We start from the raw sequence: 16,515 nt of genomic DNA, 5'->3' as shown, positions 1-16,515 counted from the left end.
CCGCTGGTGAGCAAAGCAAAGGAGAGGGGCTTCCGAGGGCTAAACCAGAAAATCAGCACGTCTCAGGGCAAATAAGGAGACCTGTCTGCTTCAGGCTGCAGGAAGGTCGATGTGCCAATGGCAGGAGGAACGTGTCAGTGAGGAGGGCGTTGACAGTGTGGAATTCAGGTCTCCCCGGGACTGTGAGGCAGGGAGCCTATATTCAGTACTAGAATCTTTCTAGAAGGGTCTGGCTTGATCAGTCCTGGGACGAGGAAGGCACTTTACAAAAGCAAGAAACAAAAAAATGTTCATTTGTTTTTGAGAGAGAGAGAGCGCACAAGTGGGGGAAAGGCAGAGAGAGAGGGGGGCGGAGGACTCGAAGCGGGCTCTGCACAGACAGCAGAGAGCCCAATGCGGGGCTTGAACTCATGAACTGTGAGCTCATGACCTGAGCCAAAGTCAGATGCTCAACCGACTGAGCCACCCAGGCTCCCCGAGGAAGGTACTTTTAAAGGCAGAAGAGCCTATTAAGTTCATTCTCCTGTGAGGATTCCCTTCAACTGAACGAGCAGTGAGTTTTTTGAGGGTTTGCTTGTGGGGAGAGAACTCATCTCTACGCCAATGAGAAAATTCTAGACTGGGTGACCCCCGGGTTTCTCTGCGACAAGTTAATGAGCACAGCTTCGGAGAATTCAGCCTGATGGTATCTGGCTTCCTTCCTGGGTTCTTTCCCTTTGGTTTTATCCCTGTGACTCGGACTGTCTCCAGGTCTGGATCTTTCTGGAAGGGCTGCTTCAAGTGTCTGTCCCTGGGTGCCACCACAGCAGCCCTAGACGGGTGGTGCTGATGCCAGTCATTTCTTTAGGACCTCATCATCTCAGAGAATTCACAAAAGCTTATTTCTAGGTTCCACGAGCTGAGAAACTGACCCCCGACGGAGGCTGAACCATCAAGATAATGTCATGCTGGCCAGTTAGCTCCTTTGCTCGACGACACGTCCTGTACAAGAGTTTCTCAACCTCGGCACTCGTGATATTTTGGCCTGGACAAGTCTTTGTTGGGGAGCCTGTCCTGGGCACCGTAGGATGTTGAGCGGCACCCTGGTCTCTACCCACTAGATGGTAGTGGCACCTCACCACCGCCAGTTGTGACAACCGAAAATGTCTCCAGACATTGCCGCGTATGCCCTGGGTGAGAACCACAGCTCTGGTGGGTTTCTTTCACATTTCACCAGACCAACTGCTTTGGTGGACTCCAAGGAGTGAGGAGTTTCTTGTGTCCGGATGTGTTAGGACGTATCTGGATGTTGGGGTGAGGGGGAACACTCATGTAACAAAAAAAAGTTTATTTATTTATTTTTGAGAGGCAGAGAGAGAGAAGCTGATAGTGCGGAGCCTGAGGCGGGGCTCGATCTCACAAACTGCCAGATCATGACCTGAGCTGAAATCAAGAGTCAGATCCTTGGGGTGCCTGGGTGGCTCCCTCCCCCCCCCCCCCATCGCCTGCCTTCAGCTCTCAGCCTCTTTTCAGACGTGTGTTTTCTGTTCTGCTCCATGGGTGACCACCTCAGTTCTTCCCTTGATTTCTAGCAAAACCAGGAGAGAAACAAAAGGAAAAAGGAAAAACCCCCCTCGCCAAAAAAACATTCGTGTGATCGACTTGCTGAGAACGAGGGGCCACGCTGTACCCCTCGTTGCACACCCAGCTGAGCTTGAACGTTGATATTCCCGTCCTTTAGAGTTACCTTGGTTACCTTGCGTTTGGGGTCTCTTCCCGACCGTTTCTCTGAGTCCTCTCCCCGCTCTTCCTCACCGTCCACTCTCCTCCCTGTCTCTCTCTGTCTTCTTCTCACTCTTAGGGCCTTGGCTCGCCCTCTTGGGGAAGCCATCCCTGACATCATTTTGTACAGTGTCTTCCCTCTCCCGCCAGCCGCTTCCTATGGCTTTATCTTCTTTCTAACATTTACAGCCACGGAAGCCAGGTGTTGCGACGCCAGCAGAAGAAAGAGTGCAGATCTGGAGGTAATACTGGGAAACCTAAGTCCTCCTCCAGAACCCCTGGAGGTGTGGTGAGTGTCCCTGGATCCCCCCACCCGCCCCGATACCTGGCCTAGGAAGCATAGGGGAACCCCAGCCAGTTGGATGCTTTAGGGACATCTAAGAAGCTGGCTACAGGTGTCATTTTTCCCTTAAGAAGGTGTTCGGGGGGGCGCCTGGGTGGCTCAGTCGGTTAGGCGTCTGACTTCGGCTCGGGCCACGATCTCACGGTCTGTGGGTTCGAGCCCCGCGTCGGGCTCTGGGCTGACAGCTCGGAGCCTGGAGCCTGCTTCAGATTCTGGGTCTCTCTTCGCGCGCTCTGCCCCTCTCCCGCTTGCTCTCGCTCTCTCTCTCTCAAAAGTGAATAAACATTAAAAAGAAAAATGTTCAGGGCCAAGGCCACATAGCAGGAATACAGGAGGGAGAGGTGGAAAGTGGTTGATTCTGCTGTTTTGCAGAACTGGGACCTTGGGGTCCTGGTTTCTGGTGATTCTCAGCCTGGAGGATTCAGAGGCTGGCCAGCCTGGGGAAGGAGGTAGAGTGAGCAGGAGCGCTTTACCTCGGGGTGTCACCAGGTGGCGCCCTAAGCCAAGTGCTGGAAGGCTCAGCGAGCAAAGGGGGAGGTCACCCTCCAGGCACTTCCCAGGAAATGACTCACCACGATGACGTCATCCATTGGGTGTTCTTCCCTAGTTCAGTGGGGCGACACCCAGGGAGACTGTATGATCTCATTATATCTGCGGTGGTGGGTGCAGTTGGGGTAGTCTTCTTGACTCATTCGCTCATTCTACATTCATCAACGTTCTAACAAGTGTCCGTGAGGCCCAAGACATTGCGTCTGGTCCAGAGGGACCTTGCAAGCATTTCCTCAAAGACACCCCTGTCCTGATCCTTTGAGTTGCCCAGTGTAGTGGGGGATGGGAGTGAGGGCCAGGGATGGGTGTCTGAGCATGGAAAACGCGGGCGCTGGGGGTCGCGGTGGAGAATACCCCAGCCCAGCCCATAGTTCTGTCTTATATTCTCCCTCCTCCGGAATTGGGTACCGCTTGTCTCAGGAGAATCCGGCCCCTCCAGCACCCCACTGAGGCAGGAAGCCGGCCTGGAAACATGTCTGGGCGGAGCTAGACTATGCCACGTCTCTGGCATTTCTTACAAACCACCCCACTGTCTGATAAGCTTTTTCTAAGTCCGTATCCTATCTCTCCAACCAGCAGAATGGTAAAACATGCTAGGTCAGGAATTACCCCTCTTGCATCGCTATTATCTCAACAGCCCCCACCCCAGCCACTGCCTCCCCAGCTTCCAGTACCGTGACTAGGACACCGGCACGTTCAAGATCGGCTGTTGCTGATAAACCCGTGTGCCATCTGCAGTGAGGCACTAGGAATGTGGCAGAGGCCCTGCCTGGCAAGCCCCGAATGTCACAGCCATTAATAAAGACGTCAGAGGTCACTGAGTCAGGGAGGTGCCTGGGCCGAATATGGATCGAGCAGACGCGATCGTGTCTCCGGAAGCAGGTAGCAAAGAGAGGCCTCTCCGCGAGGCCATCACCACCCTCATTACCATTCCTGTATCTCTATGGTTCGGATGAATATGGATTCGTTTATCCTAGCAGTGTGGGCCCCACTGGGCAAGGACTTAACACGTAGCCCCTCCTGGTTTGAAACCTCCTGGTGGTGTAAGGTACAAGTCAGTGTTTTTCCTTGGGCATGGTGATAGGTAAGGATATTCATTATTTGTTCCTGCACGCGTGCATGCATTCGCCCATTTGTTGAGCACCTACTGCGTGCCAGATACTGCGCTAAGTAGTGAGATGCGATAGTGAGCTGAAACAGACACGCCCCGTCCTCCCTAAGCTTAAAATCTTCACAGACATCAGTCAGGTCATCACACAAAAGTGAGCTTACTATTGTGTTAAGTGCTACAGAGCAGAGGTCCGTGGTGATGTGAAAGCTTGTCTTAGGAGAATTCAGCCCCTCTGGCGCCCCACCGAGGCAGGAAGCCGGCATGGAAACAAGTCTGGGAGAAGCTAGGTGGGGCCTCCGCTGAGACCACCTGCTTCCACACGGACTTCGGGCCCCTCGGAGGCTAATTGACTGACTGCTTGGATTTGAGTTGGGGAGATGTCATGTCCCGAGGCACAGCTAGAGACAAAAGCTCTACCACATTATGTGTTTGATCAAATAGCAAGATGCCTAGTTGGTTGCCCAGGATTCACTGATTACAAATTCTATCATCTTAAGTGGAAAGAGCTACTGAAAATAGGGAGCTGAACATTTTAAGTAGAATGGCCAACTCAGCCCGAGTTACCCAGGACTTTCCTGGTTTTGGCACCGAAAGTCCCCTGTGCTGGGACTCTTCTGGCTTTAGAACTGAAAATCCTGCATCCGGGGAACCCCCTGAGTCCCAGGAATTCCTGTCCTAGCCTCTGCGCAACTCTGCTTCTCAACTTCCTCCTCTATAAGATGAAGTTGGACTAGAATGGGGGATCTCAGTTAAAAATTACCAGGGGTGCCTGGGTGGCTCAGTCGGGTAAGCGTCTGATTTCGGCTCAGGTCTCACGGTTAGTGAGTTTGAGGCCCGCATCAGGCTCCGTGCTGACAGTGTGGAGTCTGCTCGGGATTCTCTCTCTCTCCTTCTCTCTCTGTCTCTCTCTCTCTCTCAAAAGTAAATTAAAATAAAATAAAAAGACTTAAAAATTTACCAAGGGAGCACTCTGAAGTTAGCAATGCCCAGGCTTCACTTCCAGAGATTTGTTTGGGTGAGGCTTACATATCAGTGATGCTGCTATGAGACCAAGGTTGAGAACCTTTGCTGTAGATAATCTAAAGTCTTTTCTGTGCTCTGATTCTCATCTATGGTGAGTTGCTTATACCAGGACCCATTTATTAATTATCCCCAAGCTCCAAGCTCTGGCCTGTGTTGCTATCATTGTTCCTATCAATGACAGAAGGGCACCTTTCTCTTCTCTCTCCCTCTTTCTGTCCTTTACTACTCTCCTGGTCTTTCTACCTCTGATTGCATGGCCTCCTAATTGATGCCTTCCAGACATACCCACTAGGCCTGGATTCAATCAATGGTATCCCTTCCTCTGTCTTGCCTCTGTCTTGGCCATTCCCTTCCCCAGCCTCTCTCACTTTTCACCAGAGAAGCTGAAAGAGATCTCTACATCCAGATGGTTAATTGAGTTTTTAGCAAAGCTGCTAAGGTAATTCAAGGGGTAAAGGTAATCTTTTCAACAAAGGAACAATTGGATATCCACCATGAAAAAAAAATGGACCTTGACCCTTACCTCACACCATACACAAACATTAACCTGGCGTGGGTCATAGATCTAAATGTAAAAGTTAAAAATATAAAAATTGTAGAGGAAAATAGAAAAATCTCTGGGGTCAGGCAAAGACTTTTGATAAGTAATGCAAAACACAAACCATAGAGGAACAATTGATATATTGGATTTCATAAAAATAAAACTGCTCTTTAAAAGACACTGTTAAGGAAATTAAAAAATAAGCCACAGATTGGAGGAAATACTTGAACACATATATCCAGAGTGTGAAAAATGTATTCAGACTATACAGAGAACTCTTACAGCTCAATAATGAGGAAATGAACAACTCGATAAAAATAAGAGTGGGGAACAAAAAGATTCAAACACACACTTCACCAAAGAGCACATGGAAATGCCATTCAGCGCATGAGAAGATGCTCAACATCATTAGATGTTAGAAATGCAAATTGAAACCACATTGAAATACTACTGCACAGCCACTATTAAAAGAAGGTTGACAACACCAAGTGTCGAGAAGGGTGCAGAAAAACCGGAATTCTCATGCATTCCTGGTGGGAATGCAAAGTGGCAACATCCCTTGGGAAAACAGCGGGGCGTGTGTTGTACATTTAAACATAAACTTCCCATGTGACCCCGCGATTCCACTCCTAGATACTTACTCAAGAGAAATGAAAACAACGTCCATACAATGATGTTCGTGAATAGTCAGAGATGCTTTATTCCTAAGAACCCCTAAAAACAATCCAAATGTCAGTCAACTGGTAGAGGGACAAATCGTGGTATAGCCATATAACGGAATACCACTAGCAATAAAAAAGGAATAAACTCTTGCCATATGCCGACATGGAGTAATCTCAGAAACATCATGCCGAGTGAAAGAAGCCACAGCTAAGTAGTGCATATTTAGGATTACATTTATATGACGTTCGGGAGAAGCACAAAACAATGGATCTGTGGCTGCCAGGGGCACGGATGTGGACAGAGGATTGATTGAAAAAAGCATTCGAGAAACTTGCGGGGAGATGGAAATACTATTTTGATTGCAATAGCAGCTGCACAACTACAGTATGTATCAAAGCTCATCAAACTTTATACTCTACAAAAGTGAAGTTTACTATAAATCAATTATAATCCACTAAATCGGGGTTTTAAAATAGGTGTTTATTCTTTCTTTTTTTAAAGTTTATTTATTTATTTTGAGAGAGGCAGAGACAGCGCAAGTGGGGGAAGGGCAGAGAGAGAGAGAGAGAGAGAGAGAGAGAATCCCAAGAAGGCCCTGCACTGTCAGAGCAGAGCCCGATGCAGGGCTTGAACCTACGAAGCCGCGAGATCATGACCTGAGCTGAAACTAAAAGTCAGATGCTTAAACGTCTGAGCCACCTAGGTGCCCCTAAATCTGATTTTTTTTTTTAAAGTGGGGCACCTGGCTGGCTCAGTCAGTAGAGCTTGAGATTCTTGATCTCGGAGTTGTGAGTTCAAGCCGCATGTTGGGTGTAGAGTTTACTTCAAAAATTAAAAATAAATTTAAAAAGAATCAGATCATGCCACTACCCGCCCCCCCACCCCCTGACTTACTTAAAAGGACACAATGGCTCTTCACTGCACGTAGAATGAAATTCAGATCCCTGCCTGTTATCCCTAGGGCCCCAGGACCACTCTTGTCCTTGCTCATTCTGCCACCATGATGCTCCCTTTCTGGTTCCTCAAACTCACTGAGCTCTTCCTTCTAATTAGAACACTGCCTCCATTTTGCCCAGCTGGATCTTTTTCATCATCTGGGGCCTTCCCTAGCTGCTCCTTCCAAAGCAGCTCCCTCATTCTGTCCTGTTTCATTGGTTTTCTTTCCATTGCTGTGTGGGATGGTTTTGTTTCCTTACTTTTACTTGCTTGCTGCCCGTCTTCCTTATTAGGATTTGAGCTCCACGGGGACGGGAATCACATCTGTTTTGTTCACTAGAACTTGATCAGATATTTTCACCAGATATGTTCAGAATACCCAGCACCCAGGGGCGCCTGGGTGGCTCAGTCGGTTAAGCGCCTGACTTCAGCTCAGGTCATGATCTCGCGGTTCTTGAGTTCGAGCCCCGTGACTTCTAATTCTGTGTCTTCCTGTCTCTCTGCCCCTCCCCTGCTCATGCTCTGTCTCGCTCTCTCTCTCTCTCTCTCTCTCTCTCTCAAAAATAAATAAACATTAAAAAAAAAAGAAGAAGAAGAATGCCCAGCACCCAGCCTGGACCTGGCACAGAGGAAGCCTTCAGAATTTTTGGTGGAAAAGTTTCAAAAAAGGTTAAATATGGAGTTATCGTATGCTCCAGCATTTCCACTCCTGGGTATATGCCCAAGAGAACTGAAAGAGTGTGTCCACACAAACACGTATATACAGATGTTCATGGCAGCATTATTCGTAACAGCCAAAAAGTGGTTATTTTTAATAACCTAAGTGCCCACCAACTGCCACATGGATCAATTAAGTGTGGTATAATCCTACAAAGTATTATAGTATTAATACTATAATATTATAGTATTATTCCTCAATGACAAGGAATGAAGTTTTTTTTTTTTTTAAGATTTTTTAAAAAGTTTATTTATTTACCGAGGGGGGGGGGAGAGGGAGGGAGTGGGGGAGGGGCAGAGACAGAGGGAGAGGGAGAGAACCCCAAGCAGGCTCCTGTCTGGCAGAGCAGAGTCTGATGCAGGGCTCGATCCCATGAGCTGTGAAATCCTGACCTGAGCCGAAATCAAGAGTCAGACGCTTAATTGACGGAGCCACCCAGGCGTCCCTAAGGATTTTATTTTTCAGTAATCGCTACACCCCACGTGGGGCTCAAACTCACAACCCCAGGTTCAAGAGTTGCAGGCTCTACCCACGGAGCCAGCCAGGTGTCCCAGGAATGACGCATTGATACAAGCTACAGCCTGAATGAATTTTGAAAACTATTATGAGTGAGAGAAGCCGGTTACAAAAGACCACATATTGTGTGATTCCATTTAAGGAAATGCCCAGAATAGACAAATCTATTGAGACAGAAAGATTAGTGGCTGCCTGTGGCTGAGGGAGGGAAGTTAGGGAGAAATGAAGAGTGCCACTAATGAGTAGGGTGTTTCTTTTGGGGGTGAGAAAAATGTCCTAAAATTGATTGTGGTAATGGTTGCGTAACTGTGAATATACCAAATGGCATTAAACTGTGCACTTCAAGTGGGTGAATTGTATGGAATGTGAATCTTAGCTCAACAAAGTGGTTACATTGTGTGTGTGTGGATATGTCCGTGTGTGTATAATGAATGAATGAATTTGCTCCTTCTTACCACGTGCCGGCCCTTAGGGGAGACAAATCAGGTAAGACCATGATATGGCCTATGAGCCCGCGTGTCTGGACTGAACTCTGTTCTGTTTTGGAAATGCACAATTGATGCAGGCAGCTCAGACCGTCTGTGCCCGTGTCCTGTCCCCCTTGGGGATGCTAGTCCCATGCAGGCCACAGGGTGTTGTGCGAGACCTCATGGGAATGGTGTCCTGGAGGGCCAGACAGGATCCAGGCCCGGAAGGGGCTCCTGGGAATTTTCTCTCCAGCTCTCTGCAGCTAGAGCAAAGCATTCTCTTAGTCACCTGGGCTCTGTCACCCCACCCGGGGTAATTACCCCTCGTGAGCCCCTCTGAATGTGTCATCTGCACATGTGGATAATTAAACTGAACTTGGGGCTGATGACTGGGGCAGCATTGCATCACATTGGCCTTGGCCCCAGTGCAGACTGGGAAAACTAGATCTTCTGGACGCCTGGGGTGAGTGGAAAGCCAGGGCACCCGGTACTGGGAGGAGGGGGGTGGTGGCTGCCCAGGAGGGCTCTCTGGTCTTCCTCAGTCCTCAATCCGAAACTGGAACTCAGAGCAGGTGGGGCCATCGTGGTTCCAGCCAGGGCCAAGGGCAGCTGGCTGGTTAACCCTGTGGTTTGTCTCGAAGCTTTCATCTTTGTGTACCAGAGCCTGTAGCAAACCAAAGGTGCCTCGGGCAGCCTTTAGACCCCAGGGTGCGGGCTGAGGCTTGGGAGGGAAGGCCGAATACAGGAAGCAGGTCTCTCGACTCCTGGCTTCTCCAAGTCTCTGATGCCTCGTGGCGGTGTGGGTTACCCCAGACTCAGAAACTTAAATGAATGATTCAGAAAAGAGGCTTTCTGAGGTTCCTTCTAGGTCTGACACTCGGTAAGTCAGATCGTGAGTACCTACTGAGCCCTTAGACCGTGCAGTGGCCCTGCGCACATCATCTTGGTTCATACTCGTGTGGCCCTAATGAGGTGGATCCTCTCCACAGTAATATTTAAAAAAAAATTTTTTTTAACGTTTATTTATTGTTGAGAGGCAGAGGGAGACAGAGCATGAGCAGAGGAGGAGCAGAGAGAGAGGGAGGCACAGAATCCGAAGCAGGCTCCAGGCTCCGGGCTGTCAGCACAGAGCCCGACGCGGGGCTCGAACTCACGGACCGTGAGATCGTGACCTGAGCTGAAGTCAGTTGCTTAACTGACTGAGCCAGCCAGGCGCCCCCACAGTAATATTTTTTTGTGATGGTATATCAGTGGAAGCAATTTAGGTATTAAGTAATTCCTGATTTGCACATAGTAGAGATTCAATAAAGACTTGTTGACTGACTAACTGATTGCTTAGATACGTGCTCGGTGTGAGAGGGATGCAAAAGAGTCCTATCAATCAATCAGTGCGTACTTATCGAGTGCACGTTATGGACAAAGTATAGGCCAGTCTTGGAAGGGAGACCAGACTTGCTTGGATTTCTAGATGTTGGCAATTAGCTCAGATCAAAATAATACCATCCAAAGTGAATGAAATACCCTGGGAAATAATGAGAAATCTGTATCTTGAGTTTCTGACATAGGGCTCACCGAAACCCTTGTAAATAGGGGTGCTAGGAGGATCTCTTGTTCCAGTCTTTAGTCTTTGACCCTGGTTCCTAACACAGGGCTCCTAAAACCTTTGGAATTTCCTAGATGATAGGAGTACCTTTTGTTCTAACGAGGCAACTCCGGTTGGGCTCCTGGATGGCTCCTGGATGGGCGCTGGAAAGACCGAGCCGTGATTAGAAGCTTGGAACTTTTAGCCCTGTCCCCCATCCTCTGGAGAGGGGAGAGGGGCTGGAAATGGAGGTAATAGTTGATCATGACTATGTGAGGAAACATCCGTAAAAGTCCCAAGAGCATGTGGGACATCCAGCCGGTGTCACAGAAGTGCTTGGGGCGGGGGGGAGGGGGACCCTCACACCCCTGGTGTCAGCATGTTATGAGTGTGGTAACAAGGAAGAAATACCAGAGCAACACGGGTATTCCCAACACAATCGTCTTAATCCAGCTAGAGAGCAGCCAGTTTTCAATGCTTGATGTGGACGTTGTAAATATATTGAAAAGCTCCAATATCCAAGATGACTGAAAAAATTGGGATGAAGAGAAAAGTTGTATATCATGGCACACACTACCCTTTTATTGAGCACTATCTCTAATCCTTGTAATTCCATGGGACAAAGAAGGGATGTCATAACCCATGGCATGGGTATTCTTCTCTCTCTTTTACAGATGAAGAAACAGATTTTGATAGTAAATTTGTAAGTCATAGCAGAATTCCAAACTGGGCTGTTATTTTATGTTATGTTTTTAACCGTAGTCTACTCTGCATTCCTAACATGATGTTCTTTTGCCGTTTAGATGAGGAGCCAGCTTAGAACAGAGCACCAACCACAGAGAAAGTTGGAAACTTATCTGTACCAAGAACTGTCAGGTAACACTCTCCAGGATGCTCTGAGGGAACAGACCTCATTTCAAGCCTCGTGAATTTTCTGGAAGACCGAATGACCACGAGTATTTATAGGGCTGAAGTTGCCATTGAATGGGGACACTGTCGCCCGAAAAGCAGTTTCAGAAGGTCAGACAGATTTGGATTCAAACCTCATTTCCAGCACGTCTTGGGCATTTGGAGACTTGATTGCTTCCTCCTTTGTAAAATGGGAGTAAAAATATCTATTTATAAGGTTGGGGTGGCCGTGAACGGTGCACATAAAGAGTGTTCAATAGACATTAGCTATTCTTTTCTAGTAGCCAAGTCCGAAGGTGAGAAGGGCAAGGATAGAGGGTAACGTCCGTGAGGACAGGCACAATGTTGAGCTTCTCCCGCTCTGTTTTAGTGGCCTGAGCAGTACTTGGAACTTGGTAAGTACCCAGTAAATAATTGTTTACAGATGTATACACATTAAGCATGATCTTAGGGGCTGAGTGAGTGGGCTTCGATTCACTAAATGAAAGGGAACCCATCTCAGCAAGATGATCCATGCACTAATCATAGAGTCACGGGCCTGGGTCTTCTGTTTTTACGCAAGAAAGGGATGTAGGAGTTACTCCAGTTTTGTGAATTGTTTAAAAAGATTTTTTAAAATGTGTATTTATTTTTGAGAGAGTTGGGGTGGGGGGAGGTGCAGAGAGAGAGGGAGACACAGAATCTGAAACGGACTCCAGGCTCCCAGCTGTCAGCCCAGAGCCCGACACGGGGCTCGAACTCACAAACTGCAAGATCATGACCTGAGCTGAAGTTGGACGCTTAGCCGACTGAACCACCCAGGTGCCTTGGAGTCATTCCAGTTTTGAATGCAGCCTTCTAGCAAGTGGTCCAAAGAGCAGTCATAGCTCAAAGGCTAGTGGAATCTGGGTATTTTCTGGGATGATTTTGGGAATTTTCTGGAAATCTTGTCTTGCCCCCCCCACCCCCCCCAGAGCTTTCATGATTGGGGGCATTATCAGGAACTACCAGGGACATCAGGATGCCTCGGTGGGGGAAAACTAAGGCTGAGAAGAAAAAAACAATATAAACCTATAACTCCTGGAAGGTTGGACTTGAATTCTGATGTGTTACAAAAGGGCACAGAGTAGAGATCAGAAATGTTGAGTGGAGACCTGTTTGTATAGTTTTAAAGCTTACAGTAATAACGTCTGATGTTCTTAGAGCACTTCAGAGTTTTCTAGACGCCATCTCACGGTACCATTTGGTGTCTAAGGAGCAGGCAGAGCCCACGTTATCTTTACTGGATCCCGTTTGAGAGGATTTAAGTAAAGTAACCGGCCAAGGTTCCACTTCTGGGAAGTGGCCAAGCCGGGGCTGGACCTGGGTCAAGACGCATTGTCCCTAAGAAGAGCTATATGTTGGCCATAGGGACAGGTTCAAGGGAAGTATTCATATCTTCCTGGATTTTATGTTGCTCACAGTTATTGAGGGACCTTGAAGCTGTTTGGGATGTATTAATTTGTTCTAAACTGAGAATCGTTTGAGAGCCAAAAAACCAGAATGTTTTCTTTCCCAACTCTGAGTAACCTATAGGAGAAATGGAATAATGCGGAGGCACGCTCTGATACGTAACGTTTCTCATGTTAACTAGATTTAAAGTCTGGATAATTCTGTAACTTTGGAAATGATTCACCTTTGAAAAGCAAAAAATTCAAAACGCATAACATTTCCCTTTCACTGAGCAGACAATATAAATGTCTGTCTCTTGGTGACAGTTGGCAAAACACAACATGATTAATCTGAGGACCTGTGGGGGTTCACCTGCAGTGAGTTCACACTTATCATCTGCTCTGATAAAAACACACCTGGGGCAGCCGAAAAAATTGAACTAGGAGAAGACTTGCACCGAAATAAGGTATTTCCTTTAAAAGACTCTTGGTGGTAAAGAATATAAAGGTTCTAACAAGGATGCACAGACTTGACACGTTCAACTTTATCATTAAAAGAGCATATTGATATTCAAGAACACTTAAATGTTCTTGACCCATTATACCTGTTACAACTGACACTTCTTGGTGCGAGCAGAGATGTGGGGGCTGCAAATGTGGATTTGAGCATTAGTTCTATCCTTATAAGCCGTTGACAGTGGGGAGTTTCTTTCTTTGAGTCTTTGCTTCTTTGTTGCGAAAAGAGAGGGTGATATTAACTGCTGTGCCCTTGTGTTCTGAGGACAAAGTGAAATAACGGGTGGATGCAGAAGTGCTTTGCAAATGTGAGTTTTTATTTCCTGGTGCCTTTGTTATTTTTAACCATGAATATACGTGTATCGTTTCTACTCAAAAATTTTATTTATTGCCCGTTGCACCTGTTTTTGCTTTCTGTCTGGTTTCTGATCGTTCTTCTGTTCCTGTGTCTCTGGACAGTATGTGGGGGTATTTTCTTCCTCCTCAAACTGTGACTCGGTTCCTGTCAGATTCTCCGGTTCTCAGCTCTTTGGCAAGGAGCTCCACGCCACCTGATTACCTTCGTTGGCTTTCTTCTCTGGTGCCAGATGTCTCTACTTAGAGATTTCCAGGCTCTCTGGGCTTGAAGGAGACCTCACTTTGGAAAGAGGAACTATCTGAGCTCTGGGGGCCCTGGGAAGAAGTTGCTAGAAGTTGTAGCTCTCTTAGCTACAACAGTAACTCAGTCCTGAGTCTCAGCCTGGGGCTTTCTCTGCCGAACTACCAGCTAAGGACCTTTCTGTTTGGGCTTCCGATTCAAAGCACACGTCTTAATGTTCTCCACACCTGCTCAGGGCACTGCTGTTGTTCAACCAAACTTAGACATTGTAACCTATCATAATGGCTACTCCTTATTGGTGGATGCTGTGTACCAAGTCCTGTGCCGACTGTCATTGAATGGACATAAGTACTTTTTCTGAAAGGAACAATTATCCCCCTTTTATAAATGAGGAAACTGAGGTTCTAAGATAGTAAGGAACTTGCCCAAAGATGTAGAGGTAGTGCCTGGAAGAGCTGGGATTCCAGAATTATCTGCTCTCCGAGTCCCTTCTGCAAACCGCTCGACACTCACTGCTCTGAATGTTCCTTTCCTTCCAGGCCCATCAGACTCCCCGTGACAGTCCCAGAATGCCAGGCTGTGGTACCGCCTGTCTTTCTAGAACCTTCTGGAATCTTACCCCCTCCTCCAGAAAGCCTTCTCAGACGGATCAGAGGGAAGTAAAGGCATTCCTGTCTGAGTGTGGGAGTCTCGTGCTCACAGTTGCATGCTTCCCGTTCATCCCCACTTAGGCTGTGAATGTTTGGCTCCAGCTGTGTGCACGTGGGCTCACGTTCGCCTCTGCTGGGCTTAAGCCCCACATGCCTGTCAGCATTGCCGGTCTGTCTGTAGCTGCTTCAGTTCTGTGGAAATAGCAGCAGCCCAACGGACAGTTGGCTGGTGTTATCTGAAGGAGGGGCCCGTGGAAAAATGGCTCTGGGGCCCTGGCTCTGGGCCCGCCCTTCAGGAGGGCCACAGTGTCTGTGGGGTTTGTTTTGGAGACATCCACGGAGGTGAGGGGACTTGGAGTAAGTGAAGGAGGTGGGTGCGTTCCCGTGGCAGAGTGCAGACTCCCCAGGCTCCCCACGCTGTCGCCCTCAAGGGAGAGAGGAGAGTCACGAAGAAGTGGGATTTGACTTTTGCAGAATGTCCCTGTGGAGGGGAACTGGGAACTCCAGAGAAACGGGTGTGGGCGAGTCACGAGGAAGAACAGCTGGGTCCAGTCCTTCTTTGGAAACAGGTGGCGCCTAAGTAATACCAGATGGTGGCCGTTCCCTCCCCTGGGAGCCATCTGGGACAGCTGGGTGGCCACCAGAGGGTTCACCTGGGAGGCCTTGGCTGCATTGGCCCCGAGGGCCCCTTGGGGGGCAGGGCCGGTCTCCCATCGTCCAGTGCCCGCTGGCTGCCCGCTGTTCAACAGGGTGGGGACCAGCGTGTGCCAAGGGAGCCGGGGATTCTGCGAGGGGCTTCTGACCTAGTTTGTCCCATCCGAGTCTGGAGTTTTGATGTCACCACGAGCCCAATGACGATTACAGGGAGAAGCATGGGGCTTTGTTCCTCTTTGTCCTGGGCTGGTCCTGAATGAGACGCAAAGGGGCGGCCGAGCCCATGACTAAGAGAAACACTGGATCCGTGGTTCACGATACGAGACTCTCCGAGGTGCAGACCTGCCGTGGGCTCATCAGGTGGTCCTTTGGCCAGCCTTACGCTTCCCGCCCGTGTTTATTTTCTGGCTTCCCCTCCTGGGTGTGCCTGTCCTTCCTCCCTCTCCTGTCCCCATCACCCAGAGGAGAGGCCCCAAATCTGCTGGAAATAGGGAGCCTCAGAGTTGCCCCACCAGCAGAAACCCCTGTAAGCCTTCCTTCGGGTGGCTGAGAGGCCAGCTGGGGACCAGGAACTTGGTTTAGTCTTCTGGCCTGTTTTGTCTCGGCTTGAAAAAACAAACAAACAAACAAACCCATCCTACCTGGCCTCCCTTTACAAAATCCAGGAGCACCGTTGACAGCGTGCCTGGTGTGGGTCCGGGGCAGTGACCCAGCTGCTCTGTGCTCAGAGAGAGCCACCAGGCCTAGGGACAGGGGCGTATAGGCTCTGGCTCAGGGGGTTTCTCCCAGCGACATCCCCTTGAGGATGCGCTCGGTGTCTCCTCTCTGCCTTGTCTGGCCTCTGAGTATGCTGTCTGTGCCCGGCCCCCTCAGGCCCCGAGGGAAGCCCCTCTGTTGTGCTCTGAGTGATGGAGAAGCTCCAAAGTGGGGTGCAGAGGGGGGAAGGGTGCTCAGGGCTTCCACGGAGAGAGCTCAGGAGGTGATCCGGAGTAAAGCTGATGAAGGAGGACTCAGGAAAGAGAAGCATCGATAACAAGGCAAGAATATAAAGGCCAAGAGCCCTATTTCCATCCGTAACCCCAGGAAGGGGCTCCCAAGGCCTCCGTGGTGGCAGCTGGGGCAGCCGTGAAAGCAAGGAGCCGGGACTTTAGTCTCAGAATAGGGAGTGCGGTGTCTCCCTCTGGCTGCCTTGAGGCCCATGCTTGTTTGCATGGCTGATGTTTTGTTTTGTTTTGTTTTGTTTTGTTTTGTTTTGTTTTGTTTTTTAATGTAAAACTCCACCTCAGATGGAAATGACCAGGAGGTGGGAAATGACAGGGAATGAATGGGCCTGGTGGCTGGCAGGGATCCTGTAGGGGTCGGTGGCTCGGTCAGCAAGGACCCCGGGACAGGCCAACTTGTGTCTCTGATAAAACAGCAAGAAAGGGCCTACTGGGTGCCGGACACATGCTCTGGTCTGATGTGTGATCGCCTCTTCCCAGACGTTCGGTCTGAAGACCTCCAAGTTCATGTAACTGGCCTTCACCTCCAAGTCAGGGTTTTCACCTGCTCCCCTTGGCCCAGAACCCC

The sequence above is a fragment of the Leopardus geoffroyi genome, chromosome D1 (genome assembly GCF_018350155.1).
Source record: "Leopardus geoffroyi isolate Oge1 chromosome D1, O.geoffroyi_Oge1_pat1.0, whole genome shotgun sequence".
NCBI classification, from domain to species: Eukaryota; Metazoa; Chordata; class Mammalia; order Carnivora; family Felidae; genus Leopardus; species Leopardus geoffroyi.
This window is presented reverse-complemented; position numbering follows the sequence as displayed.